The following is a 19,736-nucleotide window of genomic DNA, read 5'->3' as shown; positions in this document are numbered from 1 at the left end:
CCTGCAAGTGGAGCTCCACCTGCAGAACATGACTTTCCCATCCTGCCCTTCTAGTGTAAGCACCTGTGTCCTGTGAAAGATGCTTGGGATTTAGGGGAACACAAAGAATGGTGCTGGGTACACAGGAAATGCACTCTGGATGAGGTGCATTTATTTAGACCCCTTTCAATCTGAGTTTAAGCCTGGTTATGGAACTGAAACAGACTTGGACACCCTGCTGGATTACTTTGCTGGGAGTAGAAAGAGGGAATGCACTAGAGAGCTCCGTGACTTTCAATTGATCATGGTATTTTTCTGGACTGCCTACTTGAACTAGGATTGGGAAGCACTATTCTGTGGTGGTTCTAGGATAAGTTCACAAGGAGGTGTTGGGGGACTGCTGTTCAACACCTTGGTCTTTGACCTATGGGGTTCTTCAAGGTTCCACCTTGTCCCCCATACTCTCTAATATTTTCATGAGACCACAGGCTGAGGTCATCCAGGGGTTTCAACTGGGCTGTCACCAATATGTGGACAACACTTAGCTATGTCTTGCACTTCCAAATGATCCCAGGGACCCAGTGCCTGCAGGCAATTTTGGGTTGGATGTGGGCTAATGAACTGAAGCTTAATCTCAACAAGACAGAAGCGCTGCTGGTGGGTGGAAGGCCTAATAAGCAGAGGCGGACCACCCATTGGGCAGAAGGGGCAGCTGCCTTGGGCGTAGAAATTGTGCGTCACGTGATGGGCGACAAAATGTCTGAGCGGCCCCACCCACTCTGGCCGGCCGAGCAGCCTGCAGGCTGAGTTACACTTCCCCTGCCTGGTTCTGCCTGCTGGCGCCGCCCACAAGCTGAAGGAACGCCGGGAACCAGACTACCACTCTCCCCTCCAAGTGAGCGGTGAGGGTACTCTGCTGCACTCCGCTGGGTGCCCCGGCTGGTGAGCTTGTCCCCGGGCTGTCTGTGCTGGCAGCCAGCAGACTGGCCATTGAGGAAGTGCGCGCAGCTGAGTCGCGGAGACGAGGGAGGAGGCAGACTTCGAGGAATCCCACACACAGTTCTGGAAGGGCAAAAAGCCTTCAGGCTGCTGCCGGTGCTCCTGCTGTTTTCCTTGGACTTTGAACAAACTCGGGGGGGAGGGGTGCTGGTGGAACAGGTTTCCACCCCCTCTGAGCCGCTTGGGGATTGCGTCAAGTAAGTTGGAGAGGAGGATCCTCCTGGAAATGAAAACTTACCAAAAAACCCCCGTAAACCCCTGCTTCAAAGCTCATCTCTGCACTTTCCGGCTCCTCCCCTCCTCCCTCCCTCCCCCCTGCTCTGTTTTGAAAGGGATACAGGCTCCAGCCACTGCCTTTTCGCCAGGGCTTTATCACCTTCTGCCCAGCTCCGATGCTCACCAGCGCGCAGCAAGGGCTGCTGCCTGCCGGGCTGGGAGGCCCCAGCGGTGAGCTTGTCCCCACCGAAGGCTGTCGTTCAGGCAGCCCGACGCCCGGTGGCGCTCAGCCCGAGTGCGGGAGAGGTGGAAGGACCGGCGCTCTTGCTTCGCGGCTGAATGGCGCATCGGAAACTGGCGATAAAGCCCTGGCAAACAGCGGCTGAAACCTGAATCCGTTCGCTTAATGGAAGGAGAGGAAGGAGAAGCGGCTATGAGCGAGCTTCAAAGCAGGGGTGGGGGGGGTTGGTAAGTTTTCATTTCCAGGAGGATCCTCCTCTCCAACTTACTTGACGTAATCCCCAAGCGGCTCGGAGGGGATGGAAACCTGTTCCACCGGCACCCCTCCCCCCCCATTTGTTCGAAGTCCAAGGAAAACAGCAGGAGCACCGGCAGCAGCCTGAAGGCTTTTTGCCCTTCCAGGCTGAAGGTCTTATCTGTGGGGGGGGGGGGCACCAGACTCAGGTTTTGCCCAGGGCTCAGATTTGCCTAGGTACGCCACTGCTAATAAGTGCTTTAAGATGTCATCCATTCTGAATGGGGACAAACACCCCTTGAAGAAACAGGTCTGTAGTCTAGAGTGCTCTTGACCCAGGCCTGCTGCTGAATAAGGTGGCAGTTGTGGCCAAGAGGGCCTTTTTCCAACTTCAACTGGTTAGCCAGCTGTGGTCTTGCCTAGCCAGAAAAGATCTCACCACAGTAGTGCATTATCTGATTACATCTAGATTAGATTACTGCAGTGCACTCTACGAGGAGAAGTGCACTCTATCTGGAAAAGTGTTCAGAAGCCTCAACTGATATGGAATGCTGCAGACAGGATGTTAACTGAAATAGCTCATAGGGACCATATCACTCAGGTCTTGGCCTACCCACACTGCCTTCCAGTTTGTTTCCAGGCATTACTCAAGGCATTGAATTTGACTTTCAAAGTCCTATATGGTTTGGGACTAATGTACCTTAAGCAACGTTTCATCTCTTATGAAGCTGCTCAACCATTATGGTCATCTTCAGAAGCCCAGCTTTAACAGCTGACACCTAGTGAGATTAGGTGGGTGGCAACCCAAGAAAGGGCCTTCTCAGTCATGGAACCAAAGCTCTAGGACTCTGTCCCCAGGGAGATCCATTTGTCCTCTTCTGTTGCCATCTTCCTCCAGAGGGTGAAGACTCCTTTGTTTTGTTTGGCTTTTCCTGTATCATTCCACCCTCTTAATCAATGTTTAAATGTTTGTATGCATTTTAACAGTTCTGAATGTATTTTAACACTTTTTAAAAACATGCAAGAGGAGGGCTGATGTGCATGGTTTTATAATATAATTTTATCACACATGTTTTAAATTGTTAGCTGCCTCGGCAGCCCTTGGCCCTTTCCACACAAATTCTGAAAACGTAAAATGTTTTTGTCCCCCTTTACCACAGTGTATATCTGCACTGCATCCCCTCCAAACAATTCCTGGCCACCATTTTTTATTTCTTCTTTTTTCCCCTCCCTTTTGGTTTGAGAACATTGCTTGTATGCTTCACAACAGAGTGCTGCAATTCTCTGCACCTTCTGCAGTCCATCCTTCAATGATTACCCCCCTCGCTCCAATGAAGAAACCTAACAGAAAACAGGTCAGGGGCAAGAAGTGAGCTGAGAAAATGGCACAATGAGAAAGTGAAGGCAGAGGCACTTGGGAAATGTCTTAAAGGGACACACAGGCAAATGAAGCCTTTTTGAAAATGTTACAAACAAAAGAATCATTTTAAAAGGGCTTTCATTTAAGATGTTTTGAGTCTGCAAATAAAACGTTTTGGGGTAAAAACAGTGTGGAACTCCACTGAGGAATCGTTTTATTTCCAGTCTCAAAGTGTTTTAAAGTGTGCAGAAAACACCCAAGGGCAGAAAGACAGCATTTAAATTTTGTTAATAATAATAATAATAATAATAATAATAATAATAATAATAATAATAATAATAATAGTAATAGTAACAGTAATAGTAACAGTAATAGTAATAGTAATAGTAATAGTAATAGTAATAGTAATAGTAATAATAAAACACTTATGTTTTTAAATAAACATATAATGTGATATGTTCCACCATGCATTGTTCCACCATGCATTGCACTCATTTCCCTTTGCTAATATGCATATGCTTTAAAGTAAAGAACATTTAAATTCTTCCTTTTGCATTATATTTTTCTTTTTGTAAAGTTTTTTAAAAAGATTATTGATTATGTGCATTATTCTTGGTAACCAACAGCAGAAACACTCCAGTGAGGTTAAATTGAACCAATTTTCAGATATCTCATTGCTACTGAAAGTAATTTTATTGTGTTCCACCAAATGAATATGTAACAAAAGGGCAACAGCCTCATTGTGAGGAAGAGTGGATTTCTTCCTTTTTCTAACACACAATAGTACAAGCATGATAATGTTTCTTGCTGTTTCATTTGAGCCTTAGTCTTGAGAGACAATTTGGCCAGAGCACCCAATTTTCTCATATTAAAGAAACATTGAATATTCTACCTTGTACTTTGTGGCATTTTTCCATTAAATGATTCATGGTGTCATATAACCACCCATTCATTAACCCTCATAGTTTAAAATCAATGAATATAAAAATGGGACACTTTTGAGACATTCCAGTTAACTGCTTCAAGACTGGCTATTAAGCATAATCAAAATGCTTAGCATTTGTATTACAAATTTCAAGTGTTCAAAGTGCTTCATGTACGTAATGTTAACAATCCTTCCAGTCTTGGGTCACAGCCTCTGTGGCCTGCAAAGTAATCTCATGGCCTGAAATAACACGGTGAACCACCTGGGATGGAGTATAGTCAGGTCCAAGTCCTTTAGCACCGAAGAAAATAGACTGCCCCCCACCTCTGGTTAGAAGACATCAGGCTGCATTCAGTGCAAGGGCTGTGTGAGGTCTGGGAATACATCCGCCAGCAGCCATTTCTGCCCTTGGAAGAGTTTATTTCAAGAATTTGGGAGCCTATGAAAAATAACAACTATGAGGGTTTCGGACTGGGAGGCTACAGTGGGAAGTGGGAAGAGGGTAGAATCACTGCTTTTTCTCCCATCAGCAGGGTTTAACTCATATAAGACCCAGGAGAGAGTGATTTTTGCATCTTTTCCCTCCCTGCTGCAGCCTGGCTATCTATGAGCTTATTATTACATGTGGGTCCAGTGACTGCGGGGAGAGGAAAGCCAGGAGGATCTGGGACTGTCAGCTTGTTCAGCTGATATATTGTGCAGCCTCTGGATTGGCCAACCCTGGTATACATACTAGGAGCTCTAATGTCTGTCTCTGGTTGAGCAACACAGTTTACTGTTCTGCAGTCCTTGCTATATTTCAGTCCTTGCCTTGATTCTAGGTAATTACAATTCAAGCTCAAGGTTTCCAAATAACAAGTAGGAAACATTTTCTTGTACTGGCTGTTGTGGGTTTTCTGGGCTGTAGTCTGATAGTTTTTGCTCCTGTTGTTTCACCCTCATCTTTGGCTAGCATCTTCAGAGGCATGTCACAGTGAGATGTGTTTCTTTCTGAAGCACAGTGACAGGCCTATGAAGATGCCAGCCATAGATGTGGGTGAAACAATAGGAGCAAAAATTAGCAGACCATGGCCACACAGCCCAGAAAAACCACAACAGCCGGCTGATTCTGACTGTGAAAGCCTTCAACAACTTGTTTTCTTTTACCGATAGGGATAGTCAGTAGAAGCATTATGAGCAGATTGACAGAATGTTTTTAGGAAAGTCAGAATTTTGCCATAAGAGTCAGAAATATTGTGTGCAGTTAGAGAAATTGCTTGATGTTTGTAGCTGATGCACACACACAAAAAATGGATCCAGGTTGTTCAAATCAGCCACGCAATACCATTTCACTTACTACCTCCATTAGTAATTGTGAAGGCCTGTTTTATACATACCGTATATACTTGCATGTAAGTCGACTTTTTCAGCACATTTTTTGTGCTGAAAAAGCCCCCCTTGACTTATACGTGAGTGAGGTGTATTTTAAAATATATTTTAGGGTTTTTACTTTGTTGGCTGCCAAGGGGCGCCGTTTTTAGGCTAGTGGCACCAAAATTTCACGGATTTTTTCAAGAGACTCTCCTGATGATGCCACCCAAGTTTGGTTTAGGGGGTCCAAAGTTATGGGCCCCCAAAGGGGTGCCCCCATCCCCCATTGTTTCCAATGGGAGCTAATAGTCGATGGGGCTACATTTTGAGGGTCCCTAACTTTGCACCCCTTGAACCAAACTTCACTAAACCTGGATGGTATCATCAGGATAATCTCTTGCTGATACCACCCAGGTTTGGTGATGTTTGGTTCAGGGGATCCAAAGTGGGTGCTCCCATCCCCCATGGTTTCCAATGGAAGCTAATAGTAGATGGGGCTACCCTTTTGAGGGTCCATAACTTTGGACCGCCTGAACCAAACTTCACCAAACCTGGATGGTATTATCAGGAGGGTCTCCTAAAGATACTCTGAAATGTTGGTACTGCTAACATAAACATTCCTCTGCTGACCAAAAATCCAGTTTTGAAGGATTTTAACTCTTGTGTTTTAGCTTGGTTGCTGATTGAGTTAAGGTTTTTGTACTTTTAAGGATATTGTTGATACCATATTGTTTTTGTTGACCCTCTTTTCCACTTACAGAGCTAGTTTACTGTTTTTCTTTGAAATAAATATTCAAAAACATTTAACCTACTGATGCCTCAATTAATGTAATTTTATTGGTATCTATTTTTATTTTTGAAATTTATCAGTAGCTGCTGCATTTCCCACCCTCGACTTACCGTACTTACTTGTTCAGCTCCTTCATACTTGTCCCCCTAACCCAAGCATAGCCTCTGGTCTGTAGGAGTATGCTGGAGAAAAAAAATTCACATGATATCTTTCAACTTTTTAATAACTTGAATGGGTTTATTTAATATTGACAGCAAATTTAGTTGTATTATGAAATCAAATTCATAATGATTTCTACTGGTTTCAATAGGAAACACATTTCTGAATGTAACTCCCATGATTTTCCTAACTAGTATGCAATTCCTGAGAATTATATCACTCAGGCGATCCTCACTCTCAAATGTCAGGTACACAGGACAGTCTATATTCTATGGGCAGTTAAATTTCTCAGTTGCACAGCAGGCACATGAAAGCATAGATTGGCTTCTGAATGTGCTTGCCTTCCTTTCCCAAGAATGTCAAGTGATGGGTGAGGCAGTAGTATGTTCTGGTCTTTCAAAAAAGTATTTGTTTACTTCATTGGCATCATTTATGCTCTGCCATTCCCCCAGTAGGATCCCAACGCAGCTTACCTCATTCTTCTCTTCTCCATTTAATTCTCTCAACTACCCCATGAGGTAAGCTAGGTTGGAAGAAAGAGGTAGGCCCACACACCGCCATCATGCTTACCTAACAGAGTGGGGATTCAAAACGGGGTCTCCCAGATCCTTGTCTGATACTCTAAACACTCCACCCACCCACCCTCCTCTTCCTCCAGAAATGGCAACGGCATATCTGCCAGAGGGACATGGGGGGTCAATTGACTTGGGCATCACTCATTAGGTCACATGGGGAGGGAGTGCAAAATCACAGCCTGGCTGCTCCTCCTCTGGGGCAGTAGGCCAGGGCGGCAGGCTGGGAGCTTGCTGCAGGACCGGGGGGGCGGGCCGGCGGGCACTTGGGTAGGTGTTGCCCCGGGTTCCATTTTCTCTGGATACACCTCTGAAAAAAATGGCATATGTGAACAAGGGAACCTCAACCCCTAACTCAGAATTCTAATAAGGTCTATTTAGTGGGACTTATTCCCATGAAAGTGTTCCCAGATAACAGTATGAGAAGCTTCTTCTTTTTCTTTTTTGAGAAATTGCTGAAGTTTCTTTGTTTGTTTATTATTAGTTTTTTATACCACCCTCCTCCGGAGGGCTCAGGGTGGTGTACAAATAGATATATGCAGACAGGGAAAAGTTAAAAAACCAGTACAAATATAATACTAGCCCTGCCTCCCTATTAAAACAAATAACAATGATACAGTCAGTATCCGAGAACTAAAACCAACCCCCCTCGGGGAACCCCAAAAGGTCCCCCCCTAAATGCGCCACATAATAAACAGAGAACAGGGGGAGGAGGGGAGGGGACCGGGGGCAGTCTGCCCACACCTCACCTATAGCATTATCTCAAAACTCCTAAATTGAATGGATTTAACGCTCTCTGCTCTAATGCCTGCAATAAGTTTTTGCCGATCTTTCTTGGCTGCTGTCTTGGGATTCTCTCTTTGTATTCTTCTAATCAAAAAAGGACACTGGATGAGAAATGCAAGTTAAATTGCCAGTCAAAATAATAATTTTATTTTAGCAAGGCAATCACTCAGTAGAAAGGCTCTAAGATATTAATAGTTCCATTAAGAGGAGTAAAAAATGAATTTTTAACCAAAAGCATGCAATAGGATGCATGTTTATCAATCACAATTCAATGGAAAAATATGGGAAAGCAAATGAACAAAAGGGACACAAATACACAGATGGCTACTATTAAAATAGGGTTCGAATCCTATACCTCTTTCAATATCATCCTACAGAGAAAGCAAAAGGAAAACATTCTTGTCATGCAGAAGTCTGCAGTGTGCTTGTGCTTGACTTCTGTGCTTTCCTCATGTTCACCGAGTTGAGCTACAGCAAGAAGTTGACAAGAATCTGAAAAATGCCCATAATCAAGACACTATTATATGCAAAGTTGGTTTAAATCCATTTTAATGTATGTTAAATGTTTCAAGTTATATTATGTTAGCAAAAATTCTCACCCTTCAGAATTATTATCTGACGTTGTTTTCAATCATCGGGTTCATTTTCATCTGTGTGGAAATAGTTAGAGGTTTAAACTAATTGTCTATTAAAGGAGTCAAGATATCCAGGAAAAGACTGACGTTTACTTTGAAGACTTGATTACTTTCTGTGGCAGGCATTCTTTTGTCTCCTTGGTTGTGGACTTCAGTGTAATCTCCAGAGAGAGGGGTTTCTCGGGTTTCTACACAAACGTAATTGTCCAAATGCTTTTGCTTCATGTTATCCTGTCCATGCTTTAAAATTGCAAAACTGACAAACATTTAGCTACAATAAAAACTGTTCACTATGTTTGCCACTACTGATGACCCGCATCAGTAGGCCGGACCCTTTATTCTCCTATTGCAGGAGTAGGGATGGTAGGCATATGGTGACTCTCCAAGATGTCAGATGAGTTCACAGCTAAGGTGAGACTTGAGCTGGACAGTGAATGCCCTACTAGTGCCAGTTTGAGCCATGCACTTGTCTAGTACTAGGGCTTCTCGCTAGTGAGTCCTAATGAACTGACATTGATCAATATCCATAATTATGTTTATTAGGAATTGTAGGTGCTTAATAGCAGAAGAAGAGGAGTCCCTACTTTGAAAGCTAACTACTTAAGTAAGCAGGAACCAGACTTTGAATAATGAAACACTGGGCAAGTATAGAGGTGAATCTGAAGCCAACAGTGTTTCAAAGTAAATCTATTTTAAAACGTGATGTTTGAGACAGCAATGGCTTACATCGCCGGATCTTTTTTGCTGGGCCCAATTAGATCTCTTAACATGTGAAGGGGTGTTTGCATGTTCAGGGATTGTGACGTGCTATCCACTTCCTCTGTTTGGTATGCCTCGTCATCAATGATTGGTCTCACCAGTTAAGGAGCTATCAACCTCAGTTCTGGGAATGAATCCAAGCAGAAGCAATATATGTTCATTTTGCCTTTTCAAAGCCCTTCTTCAGTGCTTATGTTCTCACATGCTTGTTGGAATTCACTAAAAAATTGTGGGAAATAGTCAAAGAAGGATGAGATAAAACTTCACTTGACCATTCTAGTATTGGAGGAATGATGCACTGAAGAAGGGACAAGCACGATATTATACAAGCACTACATATTCATGCATTGGTCATCCAGGAGATCTCTGCATAACAAAACTGATTAATGACAATACTGTCATCAATCCATTGTTGGAAGATTGGACAATCTATTTTAAATTATATATTAAATTAAATTATTTTAAATTAAATTATTATTTATATTTAATAGCACTATTGTTATATATGCATCTTTGTTAATAATTTGTTAATATGCATCTTTGTCAAAACAAATAAAATATGTACACAGATACGATAGTATGACAGTTCTTAATACAATTGAGCCACTGTGCAGCATTAGTGTGTAACGTTTGGTTTTGGTTTGTATTTACTAAGATTCTGCTTCCCCCTGCTGCAGAAGATGCTTTTTTTTATATAGCAGGCACACACTTCTCCATTTAATTTGCAAAAGTTCCCTGTGTCATTGCCTCTGTTGGTCTCTGGGCTCAGGTGAGTTCGGGGCATGAGTTTCTTCAGCTGGAGTAGGGCTGGATGCATGGCCTGCTTCTATAGGCACTTTAGGCTCTGAGTCTTCATCTGCCTGTTGTTCAACCTGCAGGAGCTCTGGCTACTCCAAGCCTGGCCCTTGTCGGTTCCCAAACTGGTGTGTTGTCCCCTCCTACCTATGTTCTGTTATCTGAAAAATGTAGATCTCTTCCTGCAGCTTTCCAACTGAACACAGAGAAAGGTTTATATCGTGTCATATTTGCCCTTTAACTCCATAGAATTCTGACTGAGAAACTTAAGATTTGTTAAGCAATGACCCATTTTGCACAAAATGTTTGCTGCTTAGTGGAGGCACATGTCCACTGTGGCAAGATCTCTTGTACAGATGTATTTCCTCTAGCTCCACTTTCACTTTCCACTCTCTCTGCAACAAACAAATCCACATATAGTACAATTTTTATTTTGCTTCTCTGACAGAGTGGAACAGATTTGCCAGTGGGCACAACTTTACCACAGACCTCTTCCCTCTACCTGCAGCCAGCCCACCTAGTCTTACCCCCCCACTCCCTCATGCTGCTTTGCACATTTCCCCCTCACCCTCCTCCCTGTTGATGACTTCCTGCTTCTTGTCATGCTGTATCATTTCTATTGCCCATGACCTCCCTCCTCCTGCATATCTTTAGACCTTTAGATTTTTAAAAAATCATATCAGTACATTGATAAATCGATACTAATGCTAAAAAATGTAAAAATAATATGACTGGTCAATCAGTCCAAAACCCAATTTGCCTCTGCATTTGATCAACAAACTGGGACATATCCAGCCTTGTAGTCTTATTTACAAGGAATCAGTGATTCCAGACCACAACCAGGAAAGGCTGTCGATCTTGATATTTGGGTTTACAGCACTTCAGGAGACAGTCGATCATGAACCTGGGGAGCTTAGCAAATGGTAGTTCACATTGTCCTTTTGAGGTTTTGCACTTTGAGTGCTGCCGTTAATCTCCCCTCATTTCCCACCATAAAATACAATCAGTGTTTGGGCAAAGTCTACAGACACTGTATTAAAGACTTTTCTTTAATAGTTCACCTTTTTCATGCCAATTGATTGATCTATCAATAGATTTTTATCTTTAATTTATCAATAGATTAATATACCGATATATCAATAGATTGATAGATTGATATATTAATCTATTGATAAATTAAAGATAAAAATTAAAGATTATATTAAAAATTAAAGCATACACAGGTGATAGAGAACCCACAAAACATTGCCTCCCCTGAGATGCAAGCAAAAAGCCAGCTAATGGGCAATGCCTACCCGGTTGCAAACAGGGCAGTGGGTAATAATGATGAATATTCCCAGAGACAAAGACTCCTCAGCCAATTCTCTTTGAAGTTGTGGGAAGGAAGGGGAATAACCACAGAATACTGCCTTTTTATCAGGGATGTAGGTATAGATTTTTTTATGGGGGGTTGGGGGGGCCACGCCCCACCCACCTCTGGGGGCATGGCCACACCTCCCCAAGCCCCGCCCCGGCCTCAGTACTTATAAAAGCAGCTCTCCAAGGCTGGGGATGGCAGACTCCCCTCCCCCCCTCCCCCCTACCAGCTGGGCTCCCAGCTGGCAGCCAGCAGCCCCTTCTGCCCTCCCTTCTGGGCAGAAGTGTAGCTTGGAAAAATGGTGCAAAATCTGAGTTTTGCGCACCCCCCCCCCCATGGGCGGCCTCTGTGATGCTGGAATCCACCCCCAAACAGCATTACTTTCAATGATGTTTCAACTAAAAAGCCCAAATTCTGCTTTTAAATCCACCTTAAAGGAAGAATCTGGGGTCCCCAGTTGAAACAACATTGAAAATAGTGCTGTTTTGGGGTAGATTCTCCCCCACCCTGAAGCAGCATCACTTTCAATGTTTAAACTGGGGACTTCAGATTCTCCCTTTAAATCCATGTCGAAGGGGGTGGATTTAAAAGGAGAATCTGGGGAAACTTGGGGGGGTGCCTGCTGTCAGGGGTGCAATTGTTAAGCTAGCAGCACCAAACTTTCAGGGTATCTTTAGGAGACTCTCCTAATGATACCACCCAGGTTTGGTGAAGTTGGTTCAGGGAGTCCAAAGTTATGGACCCTCAAAGGTATAGTCCCCATCTTCTATTAGCTCCCATTGGAAACAATGGGGGATGGGGCACCCCTTTTGGGAGTCCATAACTTTGGTTCCCCTAAGCCAAACTTCACAAAAACTGGGTGGTATCATTAAGAGACTCTCCCAAAACATCCCTGAAATCTTGGTGCTGCTAGGATAAAAATTGCACCCCCTGCAGGCCAAAAACCAAAAAACACTAAAAAATATTTTTAAAAACCACAAACGGGGGGCAGAGCTTCGGACATGTAATGGGGTTTTTTGAACCCAAGAAAAAAAAAACCCTTACCTACGTCCTTGATTTTTATAGATACTAAACTGGTCCACTTTCAGCATTCACATACAATAGGGTTTATTAGTGGAAAATTGACAGCAGATATACTTAAAATTATCAACACATATTACTTGTAACAAGTTTCTTGGGGTGTAAAGGGATTTTCTCAGGGCAGCTTTATAAAATATATTCTCCAAACAGAATAAACATGAACCATCTATATTGTATTGTACTTGTAGTGACTATTCCAGTGTCAGTGGCTGAGTTGAACTTTTCAGTTGCTCAAACAAGAAGTGGGGTGGGGTATAAAATGTTTGCAGTTCAGCTTCTATGTGCAGATGTAAATCTTCTGCTTATCTCTGGAACTACATTATCCCACAGGACCTAGGCACAATGGAAATCTGGTGACTGAGAAGAGGTAGAAAGTCAAGTGAGAAAAAGGAGATGCAAGGTTTCCAAAGGAAGGGCACTTTTAATTAAGGAGTTACTTTTAATTAAGGGATTGATCTTTTAACATCATTGTAATAGGGGTTGATCTTTTAACATCATTTTAATAGTCTGCTTCAGCCTGAAAATCCCTTTCATGAGGCTCATTTTATGCTGTACTCAACTCAACATACTCAAATTTTTATGTTGTTTTTATGCTGTGACAGGGTTTCTAATGCTGGGGTTTTAATTTATTATTAATAGCTTTTTGATGTTTGGTATATTGTTTCAGCTAGATTGGAGTGCAGTAGTATCTCAGAGATTGTGAAGATTTTTGAGCTATAAGCTCCCTTTATCAGATTGTGTCTCTAAGGTACTACAGAACTCAAATCTAGCTGTTATGCTGCAGACCAACGCAGCTACACTCTGAAACTGTATATTGTTCTATTTGCTTTGTAAGCTGCCTCACGTAAGTTCTCTAGAGAGCAGCAAAGAAGTTTTCTAAGTAAATAAGTAGTGTTATTCATAGATAGGTAGGAGGGGCAGAATACTAAGGAGGCATGGGAAGTAGAAAGAATTGTATATATTTTAGTCAACAGTTGGCTCAGGATTTTTCAAAGATGTATTATGGTGCATGAGATACTGCTGCATGTGGAGAATCACAGGGTGAAAAAATGGTGAATGTAGTGGGTGAAACTGCATGGATGCTTATGTGTAGAAGATGGGAATGTGTCAAGAAAAGGTAAGTAGACAATGTTCCAAATTGTGATATATATGTATATGATTAGAAGAGCCCTTGATCTCCTGGGTGGAATCATATTGCTAGACTTCTTGTAGGCAAAGTAAATCTTTCTAAGCTGGATGTAACATTTTCTACAGATAGTAATCTAGATGACATTCAGGCTTTCTAACATCCATTTTTATAGACTACCTTTCTGTCTATTTAGGATAACAATTTTGGAATAAAGATCGCTTTGGCCACTTTGGTGGATGATCTATACTAGGAGATGGTTGGGGAGGGGGTGGGGTGGGGATGTGGAGTGCAGTGTTTGGATCTAGTAGCAGTTTCTACAGAGAGAAGACATTTCTTCACAACCCCTCTCGTTGCAATCAAAAATGCTTCCCTAAATTCAGGCCTGGGGGGAAGCCCCCAGGAAAAGCATGAAGGGAAAGTTGAGGTCTACTGAACGAAGAGAGAACTAGTGGAAATCACTTGTCATGTCTTGTCCTTGAAATGGGTACAACCACCTTAAATGGATACAACCACACCCCTGATGGTTCATCTGGATATTTCAGGAGCTTTTTGATACCATTGAGTATGGTCACCTGGTTTAACTAGATATTTGAGAGTGGCTCCATTCTTTCATATGGGATAGGTAGCAGAAGGTGATGCTGAAGGAATCATGCTTCGGTCAATAGTTTGTAGTTTGTAGAGTGTTTGTCATATTTTTAGCACTTAAGGCACTCTTGGTAGTAGTGCCATAGTATGAATCCCACTGGCTTTTTATTGGCCTTTAGTCTGTAAGATGCTTTATTATTATTATTATTATTATTATTATTATTATTATTATTATTATTATTATTATTATTTGCAGAAGTTATTTTGTGTTTATGATGTTTGCTAATGTTTTGATACATTGGAACCAACACTTTTATATCTTGAAATATACCTTAATTGATTTATAATTTTAGGTATTATACACAGTGAATGGTTATTGATTTTAAGCTTGTTGTAAGCTTGGAGATCTGACAGAATGGAAAGGATGGCTAGATACAAGTTTTTCAACAAATAAAATAAATATTACGCTTTTCCAATTGTTGTGAAGAGATGTGTATGTGCACATACGCAGTTCCTTGACAACAGTCTTATTGTCTGTTCCATGTACTGGAATTAATAAAGCTCTCGAACTCTGTAGCTGATTCCATGGGCCCTGGTGACCAGTTTCTTCAAATTGCAGGGTGTAGCTCTTCTTATTTACAAAATCACTGAAAGATCCATTTGTTCCCCATCTGTTACATACAGGATCCTGAAATTCCTGTGGCACAACCTGAAGACTCATATACCTCCAAGCTAGGGAACTGTAGCTCATTTAGATGATAAATAGAGATGACAAAAATTGAACAATTTAAATATGAATGATCAAGTAGAGGAAGATAGGGGGAGGGCGAGAGGCGCAGAGAGAGAGAGGGAGAGAGAGAAAGAAGGTGTAGGGCTTGTTTTATTACAGCCATTTTAGTGCTTTGACAACAGGTAGCACTATTACATATTCCCTTTCCACTTTAAAGCTCTTGTAATTTCCTTCCTCATGTCTGGGCGATTTTATTCATTGTTTCCTTGCACCTGTGATTGATGTTCTGAGCTGCTAATCTCTCTGAGTGATAACTATTTTCATGTAAGTCCATGAGTCTATGACACAGGCAGCTCGACCAGGGCTACTGCTGACTACTTATTTTGTGCCTCATTTACATTTCAATCTTGGCCTCATGAATGTAAAACCCAGGCTGCAAATTAATAACAGGGAGAATATTAGACTGCTCCAGAGTGGGGGAACAATGCAAATCTACCCGAGTGCAAGGCTTCACCATTGTGTTCCAGGAGGGACTCATTTATTGGTCGGCAGTGAATGACATTAAAGAGAATGGCATATCCAGAGTGACACAAATTTATTTCTGTCCCCCCTGCGCTCCACTATATTTTCATAGAATCAGGGGGCTATTTGTCTAGGGACAATTTAGTTTCCATGAAAAATTTAAATGGTTTCTGTGGAGATAGTGGGGTGAAATTTAATTTGTTTCTCATTTACTACAGCAGGTATGAAAAGGAGAAAAATTGGATGTCTGATGGGCAGAAATTGGTGCTGTCCCTCCACACTTTCCCCCAAAGGCCCAATGGGCCTATATCATAGAGATTGAGCAAGACGAGCCGCTCCCTCCCCCCTTAGTGAATGGTAACCTTAAACCAACTTACAGGAAACCTTTGGGGAGGCTGCCAATCACCCTGAAAACAACATTCCCATCGATTCCTTGTCTGTGTGATTTATGGCTTCATTTTACGGTAATTGAGAATTAGTGAGAAGATTAGCAAGGCTCAACACTTCGCCATGATATGCACACTAAGCACCGTAATTTGTCACTAAGGGATGTTGGACACTTTTTTAGTTACATGGGGTTCCCATCTAATTGAATTTGGGGATAACACGGAAATTAATTTGACACAGGAAATTTTTTTTAATACACCCATCTCCCTCTATTGTAATGCACAGTGCTAGGCTGCATGCAGGGCAGCAATATTGATCCTGATCACTTTCAATTGTGGCTGGCTGAAGGATGGAATAACTCTAAATCTTATTTAAGCTCATATGAAAGCAGTTCATCTGCAGCAGATAAAGAATATTACCTTTCATTTTGTCTGACTGCATCAAGATGAAGTTTTGAAAATTTACTTCTTGCAGCAAATATACCAAATGTCCAAAGTCAACAGTTACAATTCAATTACAGAACAGCTCTTGTGGGCTGTTTACAGGGTAATTTGCTACTTAGGCAGCAAATGAAAATACTAACTATACCCACTATCCAGGGAGAAGTTGCTGCACATGAAGGAGACCAGATGGATGGGCAGGGAGAAAAAATGTGTGTGTGTGTGTGTGAGTGTGTGTGTGTGAGAGCAAATAACTGCTTGGGCAGTTGTATAATAATAGTTCACTATCACTAAAGTAAAAGATCCTGCTGACATTAAGATTACTAAAATCCCCTCGTAGTTTCGATTTTAACTGGTTCAGTCAGGCAGCAGAGAAGCAGGAGTTTACTTGGGGTGGGGATCCTTTCATTTCATTGGAACACTCTGGGAGATTAATGATGATGTAAAGATTTCATCTGATTTACTCAAGGGAATGTTAATGATATCTCTTGAATTACTGAAAACCAACCACACAACCAACCAACACCGCACAGAATACAATTATATCTGTGGTTGGTTAATGCAAAGTTAGCCTGCTTTAAGGTCTTTCCCATATAGAAAACTTTGATTTGGAATTAATACCGGTCTGAATTGTCTTACTTGCTATGAATTAGCAGGGGAGTCTTAATGTTTTGACATCAAGGATAAAAGATTGTTAGAACTGGCAAGTCCAGGTACCCAATTTAGGTGAGCCTACTGGAGGTGTGGGCAAATTCAGGATGCTTGCCCTGAATTTTATTTTGCCTAATAAATAGGACTCCAGAGACAGCAAGGAAATTGCTTCTGCTCCCTGTTTCTCTACAGACTGAGGGGCGGGGAAATTACAAATCCAATCCCTGTAATTTCTAATGAATAAGATCTCAAGTAGCACAGCTAGGAAGAGATGTTGCAGATCCACTGTCAGTTGGACTACACATTAGTGGGTCAGATGGAACAGTTGCATAGTACAGTATAAGATACCTTCCAGAACCCACTTGTATGAGAAACGAGGTACAATAAATTATTGGGGTATGCTGGCTAGAAGCTAGGAATGGGTTGGAAAAAGTCTCTGGAGTTGTCTGTCTTGGTGCCACATGCTGAAACCTTTGAAAATGGGTGCATGTGAGCATCTTTGCATGCATTTGAGGATATGACTGTGACAGCCAGAGATTAGTTAATGGCAAAATTCACAGGTAATAATAGTCATGTCTAGTGTTCTAACTCTTTACTGGCTCATATCATTACATTGGGTATTTTTTTCTGTCATAGGATTTTTTTCATATATATTATACATCATTGTAATTACTGTGTTGGATATAATATAACCATGGTTTATGTCATCAGAGAAAGCATTCACCAAAGGTTTTCAAAAGTACTATTCTTATGAGGATTGTGTTGGTTTACTCAGTAATACACACAAAAATCTGTGTTAAATAACCTTGGTTAGTTTCCCGTATGGATGGGTGCTGAAGAAATGAAAAATTGAGAAAGCGCCAAATGACCAATGAATGAAACTGGAACTCACCCTAAGCATGTAGACTCAGCAATAAGGTAAATGAGATTTACTATGTCTGCAGATGCAGTTATCATTTGGCAATTGACCAAACTGATACATCACTAGCTATGACCATAGACCTCTATGGATTTGTCGATGGTCTTAGAATGCTTTGCTTTTAAGCTCATTGGTGGCTGTATTGGTTCTGTTGCCTTCTAATGTGGAATGCTTTGCTCAGCTATTGAGATGGAAAAGGCCTTTGAGTTTGTTGATGGGTGCCTTTGCAGAGTATCAAGAGTATCAGAGAAGGGTAACGTTCAACAATTTGTAGAAGTGGCACTCACATGCCTGAGATCCTTATAAGGGAGTTCTAGAGGACACACTATAATAAAACATTGTGTGTAGCTAGGAGATCTAGACTGAAATCTCTTATAAGTATTCCCAGTATAAGTTGATGAGAATATACTAATACATGCTCGTAGAACATGACAACAAAATATACTAATACATGCTCGTAGAACATGACAACTACACTTAAAGCAATTTGTATTGAATTTATAATTTTGCTGTTGCATAAGATGAGCCTTCTGATCTGTTGGAAAAATCAGTTGTGATTCAATAAGAAATAAAGTTGCATATAATGCTGTTAATGTTATAAAACATAATTTATTAACTCTGCAACGGTGAGAGGTTTCCTTTTTATCCATGAATACTTTAGCAAATATTTCTGAATGTTATACCTTACACCAGTATAAAGGAAGAAGCTTTAGTTGCTTGCCCTAAAGAGTGAGGTTTTAGAGGCTCTTAGTGTACTACATTCTAAACTTGTTATTCATTTTTCCAGAACATTCTAATCATGAAACCTCTGTGATTTTTTCTGTATAAATGCGCCTCCTTGTGGTGAAAGAAGGGCACAGACATGGATATCAGAGACCGACAATTTTCATCACATGGTTTAAAATGAAGTGGTTAACCCATGTCATACCTTAACAGTAATTTACTTTTTATTCAGTCCTATGAAAGACTGACACTATGTTGACTCTCAAAAAATTGATGATGACACCTATGAATTAAAAATATTTTCCATTTACTACTTGTGACTTTAAGAGTAGTTTTTAAAATATCTAAAAGAAATGATAATTTCATGATAGCATTATGTATAGCAATCACAAAATGGCTGCCCACAAACCTCTATAATGCTCTCTTGTATCTGAGAATAGACTTTTAAAAACCACCTCACCTCTCCAGTGTTGTCAGTGCACATTCATGTGCCACTGCTCTGTCCCTTTCGTACTCCTTCCTGAGATGCTTGTAAAAGCACTTGATGGCAGAGGGGGATGGTGGCTGAGCATGAGGCAGAGTGAAAGTGAGACACTGATAGAGACATCCTGACAGCTGCAATGGGTCATCAATAGATCCATCAGGCCAGTAATTTGCAACAAATTTAACATACATCACTTTAGTCAGGGCATGCTATATCCATCTTGTCATAGCATCAGACCAAATAACACTTAAATCTGGTGTCACTGCTGACCTTTGTGACCCTTGAATTGACACCACTGTTTGAGTTTGGTCTAGCCATGCAGCAGATGGAGGGAAGATTTGTATACGATTGAAGAAAGTTGGTGAAAGTAAGTGGAAGCAGAGTTTAATGTTAATTTTTTGTTGACATTTTTATTATTAGTAATATTACCCTGTTTCCCCTAATATAAGACATCCCCGAAAAATAAGGCATAGTAGAGGTTTTGCTGTAGTGCGAAATATAAGGCATCCCCCGAAAGTAAGACATAGCAAAGTTTTTGTTTGGAAGCATGCCCAACAAACAGAACACAGGAAAAATAAGACATCCCCTGAAAATAAGACATAGCACATCTTTGGGAGCAAAAATTAATATAAGACACTGTCTTATATTCGGGGAAACACGGTAGATGGAGGTATCATCATATAATATATGTCACATCATTTATATTGCAACTGTATGAAAAATGTCTGTCTGTCTGTCTGTCTGTCTGTCTGTCTGTCTGTGCATATAGGGGCAGTTGAATCATTGGCAGGCAAACTGCATTTTGTAAGCCCAAAAGATCAAGGCAGGATTGCTTTCAAGCAATTCATTGTGCATTGTTGTGAGCAGAAGCACTTCATAATTAAAAACAAAAACTTCAGTACCCAGCTAGACTAATTGCTAGCCTGCAG

This window comes from Sphaerodactylus townsendi, linkage group LG04, assembly GCF_021028975.2.
Source record: "Sphaerodactylus townsendi isolate TG3544 linkage group LG04, MPM_Stown_v2.3, whole genome shotgun sequence".
Taxonomy (NCBI): Eukaryota; Metazoa; Chordata; class Lepidosauria; order Squamata; family Sphaerodactylidae; genus Sphaerodactylus; species Sphaerodactylus townsendi.
Note: the sequence above shows the minus strand (reverse complement) of the source record.